The sequence below is a fragment of the Calypte anna genome, chromosome 1 (genome assembly GCF_003957555.1).
Source record: "Calypte anna isolate BGI_N300 chromosome 1, bCalAnn1_v1.p, whole genome shotgun sequence".
Classification (NCBI taxonomy): Eukaryota; Metazoa; Chordata; class Aves; order Apodiformes; family Trochilidae; genus Calypte; species Calypte anna.
Window position 1 is genome coordinate 176,564,723 of NC_044244.1, and position 18,719 is coordinate 176,583,441.

The window sequence follows — 18,719 nt, forward strand, 5'->3', positions numbered from 1 at the left end:
AGGTCAATGCTCTGCTTCACTTACGTCAAGAAGGCTGTCAGCGTGCTCCAAGCCAGCGTGGTCCCCGGGCTGGAGGGTGGAATGAGTCAGGAAATCGTTCTGGTGATAGCATTAAAAAACCCTTCTCTCTTACTGCCTGCTTCTGCCTTGCTGACAACTGTCCTCGGTTACATATTTTAAAAGCATTTAGCGTTGTACGATTTATATCATGAAATAATCTCTCAGTATGATGGCTCCATTTTATCATCCATAATCTTTTTGCTGTAGTTATTCCTTTAATCTGTACAGCAGTGTTTTGAAGTCTGAATTAATGTCTGAGGGCATATTTGACAGAAGTTGCTTGTCTGACTGGAGGTAGATTATAATGAAACTTGGTAATAATTTTGTAAGAAGTACTTTTTTTTTTTTTAGATTAATCTTGGGTTTTAATTGATAAGGGCTTTTATTGTGGAGAATGTATTTTTTTTTTCTATGTATTTTCAATAGCAGTATGAAGTGCTTTTTGGAATGTTGAGTAGGAGAACGAGCTGACTGACTCTACAGCCACTGAGACTGCTGTTTCTCAGTACACATCAAATGCAGTGTGTGGTTTAATCTCTTTCAGTTTCTCTGTTTGACTGTTAAAACATCAAATAGAGCAATCCACTGAATGAGATTGTTACGTAGTTTCATTAAGTGGGTCTATGTGTGCAATAATTTTCCTCCTGGCATCTTAGGACTCTGAGCATCTTATTTTAAGACTTAGTAATATACTTATGGCTAAAGTACAGTGCTTGAATGCATGAAAATTGATATATGCTGTTTATTTAATTATTTTTTCACTTGTTTTCATTGGAGTTTAAGTTTTTACTTTTCCCAGGGGTGACTGGAGTCCATTGTTTTGTTTTGGGCTTTCACCAGGCATAAGCTTTTGTTTCAAGTTTATACTGTCTAACAGATTATGTGTTAAAAGCTGTTTGCTTGTGTGTGTGTATTTGTGCTCTGGAGTGATTAAGATGTTTTCCTGCTTGTTAGCAGGGACTGACTTTCCAGTATGGTTTCAAGTTCTCTAATCAGATAAAATTCATTACATGAGACCTTTAAGATATTTAAAGTTGCCTAAAGCCTCTATTTTCTGTTTTGTCTCCCCCCTTCCTTCCACTCAGCCATTTTGATAAGTTAACTTCTGTTTGGGGACAGATTTTTTTAATAGGGCATGAAATGATAGAACAATGAGTAATGGTTTTAAAGAGAAGAGATTCAGACCAGAAAGGAGGAAGAAATTTTTTTAAGTGAGGGTGGTGAAACACTGAAACAGATTGACCAGAGGGGCAGTAGGTGTCCCATACCTGGAAATAATTCAAGGTCAGGTTGGATGGGGCTTGGAGCAACCTGATCTAGTTGAAGGTGTTCCTACTCACTGCTGTGGGGTTCGAGCACACCTTTAAAGGTCACTTCCAACTCAAACCATTCCATGATTTTAGTTACTTTCTACATACTACTAAGTACCACACTGACATTTACTGGTATTCTTCCTTTTTTCCTCCCTTCCAGCTGAGTAAAGGAAAGCTTGAAACAAAAAAAGAATCTAGACCTGAGTTTTCCCATGTGCTTGAGGCAGAGATATTGCATGTTGCCAAAGAAAAAAAGCTGAGGTTTTTCATTTCACAATACAATAGAACATTGCTTGGCCTGAACAAAAATGTCCTAAACTAGTAATTACTACATGATGCAAAGTCCAGAGTCACCAGGAATTGGTTTGGGTGTTCCAGATGTGGACTGGCAATGACTTTGGGATCTAGTTAGACTGTTATTTACTCAAATGTTGTTTTCAAAAGCATGTTGTGTCAGTTTAACTAGATTTGGTTTAGATTTAACTAACATTGTCTGTGCACGTGGCTTATTTCTGGTTTTATTGACTTCATCTTTACCTTCTTAAGTTGTTTTTTCTCTATGTAGGAAGAGCAGAACAGTCTTCTGATACAATTTTTGAGCTGTTTTGGTTCAGGGGAGTGAAAGTACATATATGATTTAACTTTCTGAATAGGAATTTTCATTTACTCTGTTTTCAAGCATAATTTGCAAACTTCATGACTACATTGGCAGTAAATACTTTAAAACAGTTTAAGTATTAATTAATTTAAATTAATAATTCTGAAAGGCTTTGCTAGAATGGGCACTTTCTATGACTGAAGCCTCTTGGCATGTGCATCAAGCATGTAATATCACAGAAAAACTCCTCTTTTCTTAGTCTGTTAGTGTGTTTGGATATGGAGGAGAAAAGTTAATTATAGAGACCCCAAAGAGGAATTCTAAAATGAGCATTGTTTTCAGCTTGGTATATGCATTGTTTTAAAAGAGTAACATATCTGTACCAGGCAGGGATCACTATCTGGAAAATAATTACAAATGTTGGGGAAATAATATTCAAGGCATGTATTTAGTGGATTTTGCTCAGGATGAGAACATATGCTAGTCCTATGTGTCTTCTAAAAATACTTTCACACGTAAATTACACACCTGTTGGCTGCTTACTTCTGACCAGATTGTTGCTGCATGTTGTCTCCTGAGAAACTGAATATGGAGTGGGAAGTACCAACTAAAAATTTTTGCTTTGAAGGTTTTATATCTTCAGTTGTATGTTTGCTTAGCTTTTCTTCTTCTTTTTCCAGAAATGAACAAAAGATCATTAAAATTTAAACTTGCAAAGTGCCATTTTAGAAATGTAAGAAAAATGCAGTGACTAATTAATTATATGTTTTCCTCTTTTTCTGTTTAATGCTTAAATACATTACTAATGTTCTGTGTGTATAAAGTCAGGATTACCATGATTGTAAACTTCCTGGCAATTCATCATTTTAAATCCAAAAACTTACTAACATTACTTATTTTAATGTGTACATGTAGTGTCCTGTGGCTATTGCATTGTAGTATTTTATACAGAAAAAGAGAGATTTTTGAGACAGATATTATAAAATCAGAAGTTTGTCAACTGCTAACTGTTAAAATCCTTTTTATCTGGAGTAAAAACCTTGCATAAGGTAGTAAATTACATCTCACACACACCCCCCCCTATACTTCTGAAGATAAATGCAACATTTTTTCCCTACTATGGTGTCTGTAATTTTGCCATAGTAAAAAAAGTCTATTCACTGCTCTGAATTAAATGTAGTCTTTTACTTGAATCTTCAAATAGGCTGTTAATTTTGTCAACCCTAACAAGAGCAGAATCTTTGGTTTGTACCAAGGAAAGAAACCAAACACTTCAGGCGTGATGCAATATTCTCAGAAATCATTGCAAAAATTTTCCATCTGGGGATTGTAGTTGGCCTTCAAAATACTTTTTCTTAATTTTCATTCTATTCTTTGAGTCATTTTACATCCTTGACTTAGAGCTTGGAGGCTTCTGACTCCATTCCAGTGAGGAACAATAGCCGAAATTTAGTAGCTTTTGAGTTTTCAGAAAAGGATTATTTTCAAGAACATTTCTAGTGGGAAAGTATCAATTTTGCAATGTAGCTTCAGAAACCAGTGTAAAGATGCATGATGTTTGGTGTGATCATGCTCGCTGTGTTGTGCACTTGTGGTGTTGGGTCTTCTAATAGTTAGGTTACATTCCTGGGGCATTATTGTGTTGCATGCTATTCTTAGTGAAAGTCAGCATAAATAGAAAATACATTTTAATGTCGATGGAAGAAATTTAATTTGACCCATCATGAGATAATTTAACAACATTCAAACAAAATGTATGTCTCTGTAAGGGCAAAGAGCTTTGCTAGGTTGATCATGATGGTAAGGACTTCAAGACTGATGTGGAAGTTTGGAGATGTATTCGTTAAATGACTTACAAAATAAATAGGATTATGACAAGCAAAGTATTTTTGAAATCAAGTGAACAAATAATGGATTGTATTTGATGCCTAAATATGATACACTGGTTTCTGGTTTTATATTTTTGGCTTTTTTTTTTGTAATTTGTGTTACTCTTTAAAGGCAGGTTGTATTTGACTTTGTTTTCTTTGGCCTTTCTGTTCTTATGCATGAAAGTCTGAGATTTCTAAGGAGTTTTTTTTCTTAGTTGCATTATAGTTTTAAATGATTGAGTTATGGCAGAATTCAAAGAGACTTTTTATCAGTAAGGTGGTTCATTAGGTTTTATTTTCAGCAACAGCAGCTGAAGGAAGTGTTTTACAGGACTTAAAAAAATGAGATGATGCAAAATATGCTGTTCCTTTTTTGTGTATTTACAAAAGGGAAATCAACTCCAAAGTATATCTGTGCAAAGATACAGTATTTGACATTACATACAACTCTAAGGAACTAGGTGTTTCATTCTATACCTTTGGAGGCTGGCTGTTTTGTCTTCTTTAAAATAGGCAGTAATCAAGCATATTAATTAAAGGTGAACCCTTATGACTCTTGGAAGAATTTTTTTTAATGTCTTGCCTACAGAACTTGGTTCAGTTCTTAGCAGAAGGAAGACTGTTAGGTAACAAATTTGCTGTGGAAAAAATTAACAATTTCTTGTTACAATCTATAACATATCTTAAGATATTTTCCAAGTATTCCAATTTCTGATACTTTCAAATGGAAAGAGCTCTTCAGATAAACTAATTCTGTCTTGGTAAGAGGGCTGTCCATGAGAAAGAAGGGGGAGAAACTATATATTTCCTGAAAAGTTTAAAAGGGAAAGATTATCCATTCTCACTTGTCTGGTTAATATTATACTGGCATATTGTTACTTATTTTTCACTGTGAGGGTGACAGAACACTGGAACTGTGACACTGTGGAATGTCCTTCTCTGGAGGCATTCAAAACCTGCCTGGACGTGTTCCTGGGTGACCCTGCTGTGACAGAAGGGTTGGACTTGATGATCTTTTGAGGTCCCTTCCAACCCCTGATATTCTGTGATTCATCAGAAGCTTTTCCCTTCAGCACTTACAGACACTTGAGCTAAATTTGACCACCATTGTCTTCTGGTCCTCTTTTCCTTAGTATTGATTTTTTTTGTTCTCTACAATCCCATTTAGAAAAACATCCTGTGTGAGGATGCTAGTACTGTCACAGCCACTGAGGCTATGCATGAGCAGAGGGGTCAGTTGCTGGCCTCTCTTTCTATTGAGTGCTGTATATATGAAAAGAAAAACTCATGCCTATTCTGAAGGGTTTAAAAATACCTGTCCCACCTCATTTTTCTTGAACTTACAACACATTGCATACTTTCTTGCTTTTTCATAAAATTTCATGAGTAGTTTGTTAAACTTGGTGGTACCAATTCTGCATGAACTTAAAGCCTTTCCAAAATATTTCCTGGTTTTGAATTATTCTCTGGCATGTTTTTTTAATGCCTGAAAATGCATATCAGGCTTGGGTTTAATGTGTATTTGTGAAACAGCTAGTAAACCTGATGGTATGAATTCATTCCTTTGGTAGGGTTAATCAAAGAAAACTATTTGTTTTTATGAAATGTAGGACATAGATATTTTTATATGTCAGTTTCTATTTTGTGATAGTCCTGAAAGGCCACATCATGATTTTGTTGTGCTGGTTGATGTAAGAATACATGCAGTTCTTTACCCTCAAAAAGCAAGTATTTTGGGCCTGTAGACCATTATTCTTCTCTGAATAAATAAATAAATGTTGTAAAAATCCCCTCACTGTCCTGTTTTTGTAAGGGATGTGACCAGGGGACAGGGGTGATGATGGTGGTGACAAAAAACTATTATTTTTTCCCTGTAGCCTAAAATATGAATAGTTCAACTTCTAGCTGAAACCAAATATTGCTGCCTCTTGTTTGCTGAGAGATATTTATCACCCCTCTCATTCTCATGTCTTGCAATCTATTGGCCTGTTAAATGCATCTCATTGTATGTCCTCTTCCCTGTCAATCTCTCAACCCTTCTTTATACTTTAAAGTTTTAGTGATAATATGTTCCAGAGCTGTGAAAATTTGCAGTAATTGTTGTACACAGTCTTAATTTCTGCCTTCACCTCTAGAACATAAGGGAATTGCTGTAATTGTCCTTTACAATCTGATAGTGCTTTTTCCTTATATCAGAAGAGTTATTAACTAGCCAGACTGGTAATTTTCATATAAACTGTGATGTATTGCAGAAACATTTGAGGTGTGCTGATGTCATGGCATCTGCGTACTGATGTAGTTCTCTGTATAAAATACAGTGCATTTGACACAACTCTTTGTTTTCTTTTTTTGTTTTTTATTATTATTATTATTTTTAGTCAGAGTTGTCAGGAAAGTAGTTTCACACCTTGGCCGATACTCAAAACCAACCATCTGCTTTGTATATGGCATCAGCTCCTAGGAAGGTTTGGGCATATCTGGCCTTGTAAGATACCATGAGAGCCTCTCCTTGCAATTTTTATAATCTTCCCTCAGACAAGGTGCCAGGACAGTGACTTGTTACTTGTTACTTAGTAAAGGATTGAGCTTCCTGTCTCAACCAGAATGCCAAATACTGTACAAGGTTCTATGAACATGGAAATGCTGCTAGTTTGGCTGCAAACCCTTTTGTAAAATTTTACTTCCATGTGCACCATTATGTGTCCTAACTTCTGCCACTAATACACTGGCAAGAAAATTTGAGGAGAGGTCTTAAATTAACTCTCTGTAGAGAATTAAGAATAAAATTCTGTACTTTAAGAGCTAGCATTTCAGGTCAAATAGGTTCAGGCCCTCCATGCAGCCTAGAATGCACCACTGGCTATAAATGAATGCCTTGTGAAAGCATGGAAATAAAACCTTCTAGATTTCACAGTTCAAGACATTCAGTGTTGTTTTTTTTTTTAAATACTGTTGTTTAAATATGCCTTTCAGATAGTAAGGTTATCAAATCTGCTAAAGGAAGATTCTTTCTTTTGTTCTTTATATCCTGCTGCTGTTTATTTCTTGTTGCTGTTATTACCGCTTAAAGAGCATTTTTATGGTCTACAGTAAAGTGTTAATAGAAAAAAAACCAAGCAAAAAACAAACATGAAATCCTAATAAAAGAGCAAAGTAAATCAAAATATTATATCCTCTTTCAGTTTTATTAATATCTGAAGTTATTCAGAATTGCAGGTAATAAAACTTAAATAACATCATTATTTAGAATATGATTTTTTAATTTTCTATATAGTAAGTGTGGCAGAGTTCATGTATGGCCACACAGTGTAGATAAGCTGTGACTGCATGTCATGCTTCAGAACAGAGGGACATTACTTAATTTGTCCAGTTTTTCGGTACTTCAGCTTGTGGTGTTGGGCAATCATGGTGCTATAAAACATTTCTATTTTTTTCTTTATTTTGCATTTGGATTTCTTCAGTGCTTTTTTTTCTTCTGTTAGCAATGCTGTAGCAAATTAAATCACTTCATGCATGAAAGAAAAGGTGAAAATTTGAGTACAAATGCAAAATGGAGATCCTTAGCAGAATAAAATTAGAGGTACAAAATAAAACTACGGTATTAAAGCAGTCGAAGTTTGATCACTTGTATTGATGATTAAAAATTGCTGGTGTAGTGATGTTAATTTGCCTGGTTTTATTATATATTTCTCAGTACAGGACCTCTATTCTATGTTCATCAACCTGTGAAACACACAGATCTGTGCTTCCAGCCTTGCCTACTTACCACTTCATCCTCCTTTGATATACCAAAATCTACTTATGTACAGCCGACCTACTTCCAAAGCTGCTCTCAAAACAGAACCTTATAAAAAGATTCTGTAAAAGTGGATGTTTAAAATGGAATGGAAATGTGATACTGGTTACAAGGGTAGCTGGGAAGTACTCTAATATACCATGTTTAGGAATGATGTATGGTCCCCCAAATCCTTCTGCAGATAAGTAATCCTATCAAAGGCAGTTGAGTACATTTGATTAAGGATTACAGGTGATTAGTGGTCTGCAAGGTTAAGAGTGTGACCTGCATCATTAACGAGTATTCACATATTCAGGCTGCTTTGAGCAGGATATTGAACTAGATCACCTCAGAGATCTGGTCCAACTAGAATGATTTTATGACTATCGCACTTGTAGTATGCAAATAGACAGTTCATTTATAAAAAGCATACTTAGATATTAATTGAATAAGCTAAGCCCCACCAAATTGTTGCAGGTATTTTACCTATTGCATTGTGTTGTAGCATGGAGTTTCAAATTTGATCCAAGTTTCAGATTCAGAATAGTAAGAGAAATATGTCTATGCCTTTTTTGCCTGTTGCACTGAATTATTTGTGTGCATTTTATATCAGATTGAATTCCTTGTATGAGAATTCATTCCTAGCATATAGCTGACTTGTCCAGTTCTGGACCTAATCTAGGGTAGAGTGTCTGCATATTTGATGCTTTATGTGCAGTTGAGCTGTGTGAGTGGAGTTAAACTTGCTCTGCCTTTTCCAGGTACTGCTGGAACTGATACTGCAGTAGCAAAGCCATCAGAGCACATTAGCAGCCTAAGAAAGGCTTGAGGCCCTCCAGACTTTCCAAACCAAGGACTTGGAATGTGAGAGGGTGTTCTTATATTACAAGAAAAGACTCCAATCAACCAACCAACCAAAAAGCCCCACAATAAAACCCCAAAACAAAACAAACCCCAAACCCCGCTGTTAGAATATAGTATGAAGATTCTGAATATATGCTGATGTTGAGACACAACTGGCTGAATTCAATATACAATATATGTTAAGTGAATATTAAGACAAACACTCTACTGTTTTTTGAGAAATTGTATTTTGATTAACAGTAGTATGATCCATTGAGATGTACAGGGAATTTATATGGATTTTCTTCCTGTGTTTGCATAAAATTTTTACGTTTTGATACCTCTTTGTAATTTAGTACCAACAGATACCTCTGTTGTAATTTAGTATTGGTAATTAAGAAAGAAGTTCAGGATGAAGGAACAGTTCTCAAAAATTACTGACTGTAAAAGGCCAACCACTTTCATATGTGTCTGACCAGAAATGTTTCTATATAACATTTTAATTCTTCCAAACATGTGAATTAACCACAGTAACAGAATGTAGCTGTTATCATGTCTTATTGGTAGTGGTGTATTTTAAGGAAATAGCTGGTATTAGCACGCTTTTATTTAAAAAGAAAATGAGGAAGGTAATACAGTAAATAATGTGTTAAGGAGAGGTCTCCTGGATTTCTAGGAAGTACAGAATCCAAGTAAAAGAAAAAGAGATGTTAGGAAGGAGTGGGGGTATTTCTTTATGCTGCTCTTCACCATAAAGGTGTTGTGGACATTTTATTGTTTTCAGATAAGGTTCATGAGATATTATCTGATAATTGGATTAGAAAACCAAAGATTGTATGCTAGAATAAACTGCTAAGGGCCTCTAAGTCATGAAAACTCAATGCCATGCATTCATTCAGTTGTTTTAAAGGATGAAGTGGCTGATCTGCTAAGAATGCATCTTGATAGGATGAGATGCTGGGCCAGAAGACCAGAAGCTATCGAGTGTTGTCCATACCAGACTTTGCAATTGAAGACAAGGAACAGATCTGGAATTTGTGGACTAAGGACTTGTACGTTACCACACGTATGTAGATTTGAATACTAAATGGGTAGTTAAGTCATTGTGTGGGCACAAAATCTAATAGCACCTGGTTTCCTATGTGGTAACATCTTACAGGTAATGAAAAGTACTAGCTGTAGCTGGTGTATTTATGAGGTGCCTCTTATGTGTGTGTTTGTTTTGTAATAACATGGGAAAATGCTGCAGTTTGGGCAGTTTGTGTGTCAGTCTTCTCTATCCACCTGCCCAGTACCTGGAATTCTGAAAACTCTGAATTCTTTTTAAACCAAAAATCAATTTTCAATCTTCCTCTTTGACAAAACTGTTTGAAATCAGGTAGTAGATTCAAAAGTTAGAAAGGGTCAGGAATAACCTAGAAAGACACATTAAAACAGTATTAACCCCTTCTGTCTTTATTTGTCTAAAAATGATATATATTTGTTCTGTTGTTAGTGGAAAAGAGAGAGATGAACATATATATTAATTTCATATGTATTCATTTGACACTGTCCCACATGACATCCTTGTCTCTAAGATGGAAAGACATGGTGTTAATGGATGGGACACTCAGTGGATAAGGAGCTGGCTGGAAGGTTGCATTCAGAGTGTTGTGATCAGCAGCTCGATGTCCAGATGGAGACAAGTGGAGATCCTCAAGGATCTGTTCTGGATCCACTGCTTCTTAACACTTTGTCAGCAACATGGACAGTGGCACTGAGTTCACCCTCAACAAGTTTGCTGATGACACCAAGCTGTGTGGTGCAGTGGATTCACTGGAGGGATGGGATGCTATCCAGAGGGACCTTGAGAAATGGGTCAGTGCTAACTGCATCAGGTTCAACAAGTCTAGGTGCAAGGTCCTGCATCTGGGTTGGTCCAATGCTAGGCACAATTACAAACTGGGTACAGTGTGTGTTGAGAGTAGCCCTGAAGAGAAAGACTTGGGAAGTTTGATTGATGAGAAGCCTGACATGAGCCAGCAGTGCATTCGTACAGCTCAGAAGGCCAACCAACTGTATCCTAGGGTGCATGAGGGGAACATGGCCAGCAGATCAAGAGAGATGCTTCTCCCCCTCTACTCTGCTCTTGTGAGACTCCAGCTTGAATACTGCATCCAGTTCTGGTGTCCTCACCATAAGGAGGATACAGATCTGTTGGAATGAGTCCAGAGGAGAACCACAAAGATGATCCAGCAACTTGAGCACCTCTGCTACGAGGAGAGGCTGAGGGAGCTGGAATTGTTCAGCATGGAGAAGACTCTGGGGGACCTTATAGCTGCCTTCCAATACCTGAAGAGAAGCTTCTGGAAGGCTGGAGAGGGACTTCTTATGAGAGTGTCCAGTGATAGGACAAGGGGAAATGCTTTTAAACTGAAAGAGAATAGGTTTAGAATGGATATTAGGAAGAAGTTGTTCAGTACTAGAGTGGTGAGATTCTGGAACAGATTGCCCAGAGAAGCTGTGGATGCCAGCTCTGGAGGCATTCAGGGCTAGGGTGGATGAGGCTTTGAGCAACCTTGTCTAGTTTAGAGGCATCCATACCCATGGCAGGGAGGTTGGAGTAGATGATCTCTAAGGTCTATGATCTTAGATTCTATGATCTATGATTCTATGATCTATGATCTAAGGTCCTTTCCAACCTAAGCCATTCTATGGTATATTCATGTGCCACATGTAGTTGATCCTCCCTTCTAAAATTACAAAAGTATTTCCTCTGGCAGGGAACTGTAGCCCAAGCAATTTTGAGGCAGCCTTATGGATTTTGTGTGCAATTATGGGCATGGTGAGCTGTGATGCAGAGACAGAAATTAAAGGTAAAACAGCCCAAGAATAACCTATACTGCCTTCAGTGGCAAAGCTGTTAGCTACACAGAGTCATTTGTGTATGTCACCACCATCATGTGGTGACCTGGAAACAGAAAATTGAACCTTTCTTCAAGAGGAGTCCATGACAAGCAGTAATTTTTAGCCCAAGTGAGTTCCTCAATATGGTATAGTGAGTGGCTCCACCAGCAGATGCATCTGTACAAATGAGATTCTGGCACAAGCATGAAAAAAAGCATCAGGAGGGTCATATCTATTTTAATTGACATTCTTACCAAAATATCTGTTCATCAAATTATGCCTCTAGAATCTGTCTTAGCAGTGATTAATCTTGTCCTCAAGTAAGCATCCAAACTAAAATACTGTATAAATTCTGTAAAATCAGAGAAAGTTGTGTGGAATTGGAGGGCAGTCTTCTAAGGCTGGATATATTAGTGTAACAAAGTAGATGTCATTTGCAGTTACAAAATAATTCACAGTAGAAGGAATAACTTGAACTACTTGAAGATAATTCTAAATTACAAGTAAATGTTTTGCAAAAGTAGGTGTTTCATTATAGATGGCCTGAGGAAAATGTCTTTGCACTATTTCCACTGTAAAAGGAATACTTAAATGTAAATTAAATGTAAAATTTATTGAAAAGGTGCTCCACAGTAACATTAAATGGGAGTTCTTTAGCAGGGCATTTCTCCTCTAATGAACTGTTCAGCTGGTTAAGTCATTTATTCTTACTTTATCAATCACTGCATATACATGTCCTCTTTTAAACGCTAGTGTACTTTTAAATGCTACTGTTGATAAGTAGTTTACTTATTAAAAGTCTTTTCCATAAGTTTACACAAAATAAAGCCTCTGTATTTCTTGTTTTCAGTTGATTTCTTCAGATTAACTGTAAATTTTCAATAATGGCAATACACTCATTCTGCCATTTGGAGGAGCCTGTGCCACAGAATAATGATCTGAAGAAAACTCACTTGTTTGTGAGGAGAAGTCTTCAATTGGGAAGTAGTATCAGTGCAGTTAAGAGGTTCTTTGTCATATTCAGGTAAGAGTTTTTTCTTTGTTATTTTTTGTAATTGAAGTTATTTGGGTTTTGGTAGGCTGCCATTTCATTTAAAATAGCATACATGCAGTGTCATGTCAGAGCCTGTCAGCCTTCTTGTTGGTCATTTGACATGTAAAGTATCTTGAAATGAAAAGATATGTCCAGTAGCACACTTGGAAGATGCATATAGGGGAATTGTTATCTGGAAAATTATTTTTACATAATTTATTTTCTCTGGAGTAACTATTGAGGGTGGAAATGATGATGATTGTAATGACAAAATTCCCTTTTGCTACATGTTCCTTTTCAGAATTTTCTTATGTTTCTTTTTTTTCCTGAATATAATGTTTTGCTAAGCCGGAGCTGTTTTGAATGAAAGTGGCAATAATTAAGTCTCAAATCATTCAGGGGAAAGTCATGGTCAGGTTTTCACAACTTGGAATATCTTCATATTTTCTATTGGGGAGAAAAAAAGCTTTTGAATTTTCTGCCAGTCAGAATTTTTATCTAAACTGGGTCTTTAAATCTTAGCCTGGTAGCACTGGATCAAGATTTAATTTTAGAGGAATGGTTACTGTATGTTGTCTATTTTTTCTAGACATCCAGTTATTTTTTTAACATACTGACTTCACAGTAGAAGTTGATTTAGTCATATTCGGCATGGGAATAGTATGCAATGTACATTCAATAGGAAGTGTTAGCAGTAAGATAGTAAAACAATTATGTATATTTATATAGGTAATTGCATGTCTTTTCTTGTCCTCCTATTGTAAACTGTGGGGTTCTCTCACTGGCTGTGGATTTGGTGTTCCAACCAGCAGTCAAACAAATGATAATTTGAAAAAAAACATCCAACAACCAAATTGCTTCTTACCAGAAATGCAGAGTACAGTTTGTCAGCATTTTCAGTGATAAACACAAATTTAGAACCTTTTTTATGATACCTGTCTGTTTTGTTGTTAAATTAGTGGATCACTTGCATATATAAAAATATATTTTAAAATCCTGATATATGATATATCAAATCTTGATATATCAAATCTGAGAAGCCTTAACCATAACATTTCTCTTGCTCAAAATCCTGCAGAGTGAAAAGTACTGGATTTGTAAAAGATAATACTATTGTATCTTTTGGATCTAGAAACAGAAGCTCCTGTTCAGCATGTTTTTGTGCACATGCTTGCTTTTCTATCAGTGTCATCCTAGTATAGGACTGATGCTTAAGAACTTCAGTGGCATAGAATGAACAGTGCTTTTTTGGTGTCAGCCTTTCCTTTAGTCTCTTTATACTTTGAGAAAATGTGAAGATACTTTTTTAAATAAATGCTTTATAAATTTAGTGAATAATTAAAATTATAAAATAGTTCAGAAAAGCTTTTGAACTGTTAGTAGGGTACTCCAAGCAAGGACAGCACCAGTGAAAATGAAGCTCTTGCTTCAATTAAGGTCTAAAAGCTGCAATGCATTTGAATGAAATCATCACAAAAGAGAATTCATTCTGGAGAGATACTTCTTAATTTTTCTGGTTTTATTTTGCATTATGAATGCAATGAATAGTGGCCACCAGATACCAATTTAAAAATGCTGTTTTATGCATGCTACAGAATTATAACAACAGGGCTTGATGCATCTGGCTTTATTTGTAATATATTTAAGGAAAAATACTTTTAAGCTTAATAGGTTTTCCTGTTGGCAAAATGGCTCCTGTCAGTCCATGAAGTCAAACGGTTTCTGAACACAGTTCCACAGAAGTCAAAGAGAAACAAGAGTAAAGTATATTAATCAAGTTCTGTATTATTCAATAATTATGCTTATGATGTCTATAATATGGATATTGAGAGCAGTGAGTGTATCTTCTGAATCTTCCAATAGAGCTATTATTGTTCCTAGCACAACCTCCTGTACATGGATAAAATTGGGTTTTCCTCAAAAAAATAGTCCTGTAGCTGAAGAGTAAGAAGGTGAGGTACTTGAGACTACATTAGTTCAGCAAGCAGTTAAAAGTAATTTCAGTGACTTGTCGTACGCTCAAATTGATTTGATTTATCATGCATGGAGAAGTCTCAAATGGTTTATATCAATTTCTGTTGTTTTTTCCTTTTTATATCATGGGTGGAGTAATCAGAAGGCTGGAGCGCCTCTCCTATGAAGACAGTCAGAGAGTTGGTGTTGTTCAACCTGAAAAAGAGAAAGCTCAGAGAGACATTATAGCAGCCCTTCAGTACCTGAAGGGACCTACAGGAAAGCTGGAGAGGAACTCTTCCCAAGGGCATGCAGTGACAGGACAAGGGGAATGGCTTTAGACTGAAAGAGGGTATATTTAGGTTAGTAGCAGGGAATTCTTCACTGTGAGAAGTGGTGAGACACTGGCACAGGTTGCCCACAGAGGTTATGGCTGCCCCATCCCTGGTTGTGTTAAAGGCCAGGTTAGGCCTTTGAGCAGCCTGGTCTGATGGGAAATGTCCCTGCCTGTGGCAGGTGGGTTAGAACTACATCATCTGTGAGGTGCCCTCCAACCCAAATCATTCTGTGATTTAGCTCTGCTTTCTAAATGTGTTTTCCCTAAAACTAATGCACTGACTTGAGTGGACATAAAGGTTGTTTTATCTTTAGTGAGACAAAAGTTAAGTCATCAGTGATTTTGAAATTCCATCCTTGAAATACTAGGTCTTTGACATTAAGTGGGATAAGAATCTCAGAACAGACTGACTACTAGGGACTCCCAGGCTACGGTTCAGGTAAATAACTTCTGTGAAGGAGGAATGTAAAGGTTTCTTCTTTTTTTATACTATTGTAATCAAATAGAAAAGGTTACAATTTAAACTATAAATGTTTTCTGATTAACATTAGCATTTAAAATATCTACCCATGTTTGTGAGAGGATTTGTTACACAGAATCACAGAATGTCAGGGGTTGGAAGAAAGGGACCTCTGAAGATCAAGTTCAACCCGCCTGCCAGAGCAGGTCCAAAACTAGGGCAGGTCACTCAGAAGTGGATCCAGACAGGTCTTGAAAGTCTCCAGAGGAGACTCCACAACCTCTCTGGGGAGCCTGTTCCAGGGCTCTGTAACCCTTACAGTAAAGAAATTCATTTCACCTCATATGGAGGTGGAACTTCCTGTGCTCTGTCTTGAATCCGTTGTCCCTTGTCATATCACAGGGCACAAGTGAGAAGAGGTTGTCCTTTCTTGGTGCCCAGCTCTCATATATTTATACACATTAAGTAGATTCCCTCTCAGCCTTCTTTTTTCAAGGCTAAGCAGCCCCAGTTCTCTCAGTCTGTCTTCATAGGAGATATGTTCAAGTCCTTTAATCATCCTCACAGCTCTCCATTGGACTTTCTCAAGTCCTTGTCCCTCTTGAACTGGGGAGCCCAGAACTGGATGCAATAATAAATGCATGTTAGTTACAGTTTGAGCATTATGTAGTTCATATAATCATAGAATGCTTTTCATTGGAAGACACATCTCAGATCATCAAACCCACCTGCCAAGAACACCTTCCACTAGACCAGGTTACTCAAAGCTCCAACCAACCTGTCCTTGAACACTTCCAGGGATGGAGCATCCACAGCCTCCCTGGGCAACAGTGTCTCATTACTCTAATAGTGAAGAATTTCTTCCTAATAGCTCACCTGGATCTACCCTCTTTCAGTTTAAAGCCATTACCCCTTGTCCTCTCCCTTTGTGAAAAGTCCCTCCCCAGCTTTCTTGTAGGGCCCCTTCCAATACTGGAAGGCTGATACAGTGTCTCCCTGGAGCCTTCTCTTCTCCAGACTAAACAACCCTAAAGCTCTCAGCCTTTTTTCATGGGAGAGGTCTCCAGCCCTCTGATCATCTTCATGACCTTCCTCTGAACTTGTTCCAAGAGCTCCATGTCTTTCCTGTGTTGGGGTCTCCAGAACTGGGCACAGTACTCAAGGTGGGGTCTCACTGGAGTAGAGCAGAGATGGAGAAAATGTTAAGTCATCTAACATTTCAGTAGTCCTATTTCTAAGGAGGATCTCTTTACCAACACAGAATGGGAATTTCTAGTTCTACTCCCAGCCACATTTTTATCTTGTTTTCCAACACATAGCTATGAGTGTTTAGCTTGTTCAGGTACTGCAACTTCTATTTTGCAAAGACAGAGATGTCCTTTGGTAATGCCTACATGATTTAGCTTATATATTGGAGTGTTAGGGGCTTTAACCTTGACCTGCCTTCAGATCAAGGCATTAATTTGGTTTGTTTCTTGCTCCAGCAGGTCCCCACTTTCTCCAGGGAAAGGGCAGTGCTCTTGTTTGTGTTGCAACAGCCCAATGTAGTTCCTAACCTAAAGCCTTAAAGTTACCCCAGAACTTTATTTCTGCTCTTGGAAAGTAAAGTGGTGTAGGAGGTACTGCTGCCTCCGTAGCAGAGGCAGGAAGCTTGGAGAGGAACAGGGTGCACAATAGGAACAGGGACTGTTAACAGCCAAGTCCAGTAATCTGGCCTAGTCTATCACCTGGGTCCTTTTTCACTCTCTCTCTCTGTGGGAGTAAAGTAGCTCAGTAATTGGTACAAAAAGAGCAATAAATTTTCCTATTTAAAAAGCAAAATATTTTTCTTCTGCACGATTGTGCTTCAAAGAGAAAACATTAAAGCTTTGGGGATTTTTTTATTTATTTTTTAAGGCTCACTTCCTTGCTTTCCTCAAAAACAGAAACATATTGTATAAAATGAGTATTTTGAGATAAAGAATCAAAAAAGAGAGTATGTTAAAAATTTATAAGAAATCAAAGAAATAAATATATTACCTCAAAATATCTTCAATGAACCATTAATATCAATGAGATTTAAGGTTTTTATGTTCAATTCTATAGGCAATATAGACTGTGAGAGAAACAGGTGTGTGTGGAATAGATCACCTGGTTTAAGAAAGTAAGCAACTATTCCTGCCAAGCAATTGGTTAAACACAACACTTAAAATACAAGTTTGTTCATAGTAAATCTTTAATTATTTAATTAAATGGAAGAAATATCACATGCTTGTAGTAAGCTACATGTTTCTGTAGAGGTGATGAAAACTAGAAATTTATTTTTTCTTGCCCTAGACAATTCAGTAACCCCTGTAATTTTTGTCACAGGTATACAAAATGATTAGGAGAAAATTTCAGCACCTCTTGAATTTGTCAAGTTATATGAAATCTAAACAACAGTTACTAACAGTCCTTCATAATTAAAACAAAACAAAACAAACAAAAAAACCCACCACAACCAAAAAACATACCAGACAGCAGGTTCAGTCTTAAGAGAAGTGGCATCTTTTTAGAGACATTCCAAGTCACTGCAGGCAACTATGTGCCATTAGCACTTAAAATGTGGTATCTGAGCCATGTCTGAGGTGTGTACATAGCTCTTGTTGTGCCAAGATTATTGACATATTAGTATTATGGAATATATTTGTTTCATTTCTCTTTGGAACACAATTAGCTTCATTTCCCCTGTTTGAAAGACATCTTACCTTGGTCTTGGGACTTGTGATCCAACAATTTCTAAAAAGGTCTCAGTGGTTGTGAGAGCTGATGTTAAGCCTAAGGTAATTTATACAATGATAGCAAGACTGGATACCACCTAGCATCACTACGTTCTTTTGAGACCAGGCCCAGAAATTTATTGTCCTAATCCATCAATATCAACACTCCTCTTGGATCCCACCATTTCAATGTTGTCGTATCAAGCTAGTTGGTTACAGTTTTGAAAGAGGAGATTCTCCTGCTTTATCTCCAATCTGGTTTATGGCAGTTCCATGGTATTGTAAGAGAAGACTCTTTACAAGGACATGCAGTGATAGGACAAGGGTTGGCTTTAAACTGGAAGAGAGTAGATTTAGGTTAGGTGGTAAGAAGAAATTATTCACTGTGAGGGTGGTGAGATACTGGAACAGGTTGCCCAAAGAAGGTATTTCCTGGAAGCATTCAAAGCCAGGTTGGATGGAGCTTTGAGCAACCTGCTCTAGTGGGAGTTGTCCCTGCCCATGCAGGGGGGTTGGAACTGGATGATCTTTGAGGTCCCTTCCAACCCAAACCATTCTGTGATTCTATGATTTCTGAGATGCCCACCAAGAAGAGGTGGTGAAACCTGTGTAGTGCCTTGAAGATTAACTTCATTATCCTAGTGTGGAATGTGTTTGTTAGACCCAATGGCCACAACAGTCAGTCTGAAGTACCATGTCTGTTCCATAGATAGTAGAGGCTGCAGCACAGTGGAAGCAAAGAACTACACAGGAGTGCTCTCTGGGTCAGCAAGAGGATATGTTTTCTTTAATTACAGTCCAAGTTATGGAATACTGTCTTACAGAATACCAATATTGTATGTGATATCACAC

General features: G+C 37.1%; 1 long non-coding RNA gene across 2 annotated transcripts in view; it reads left to right on the plus strand.

The window, feature by feature from the left end:
* Window positions 1-18,719, plus strand: part of LOC115600388 — a 40,437-nt gene that overhangs the window by 810 nt on the left and 20,908 nt on the right. Inside the window, exons 1-3 of one of the 2 annotated variants that reach the window (XR_003988933.1) lie at window positions 61-102; window positions 9,360-9,526; window positions 12,197-12,370. This is a non-coding gene — a long non-coding RNA (uncharacterized LOC115600388). Of the gene's footprint in view, window positions 1-60; window positions 103-9,359; window positions 9,527-12,196; window positions 12,371-18,719 lie in introns of those variants that run through there. The other variant, XR_003988934.1, reaches the window with a different exon arrangement.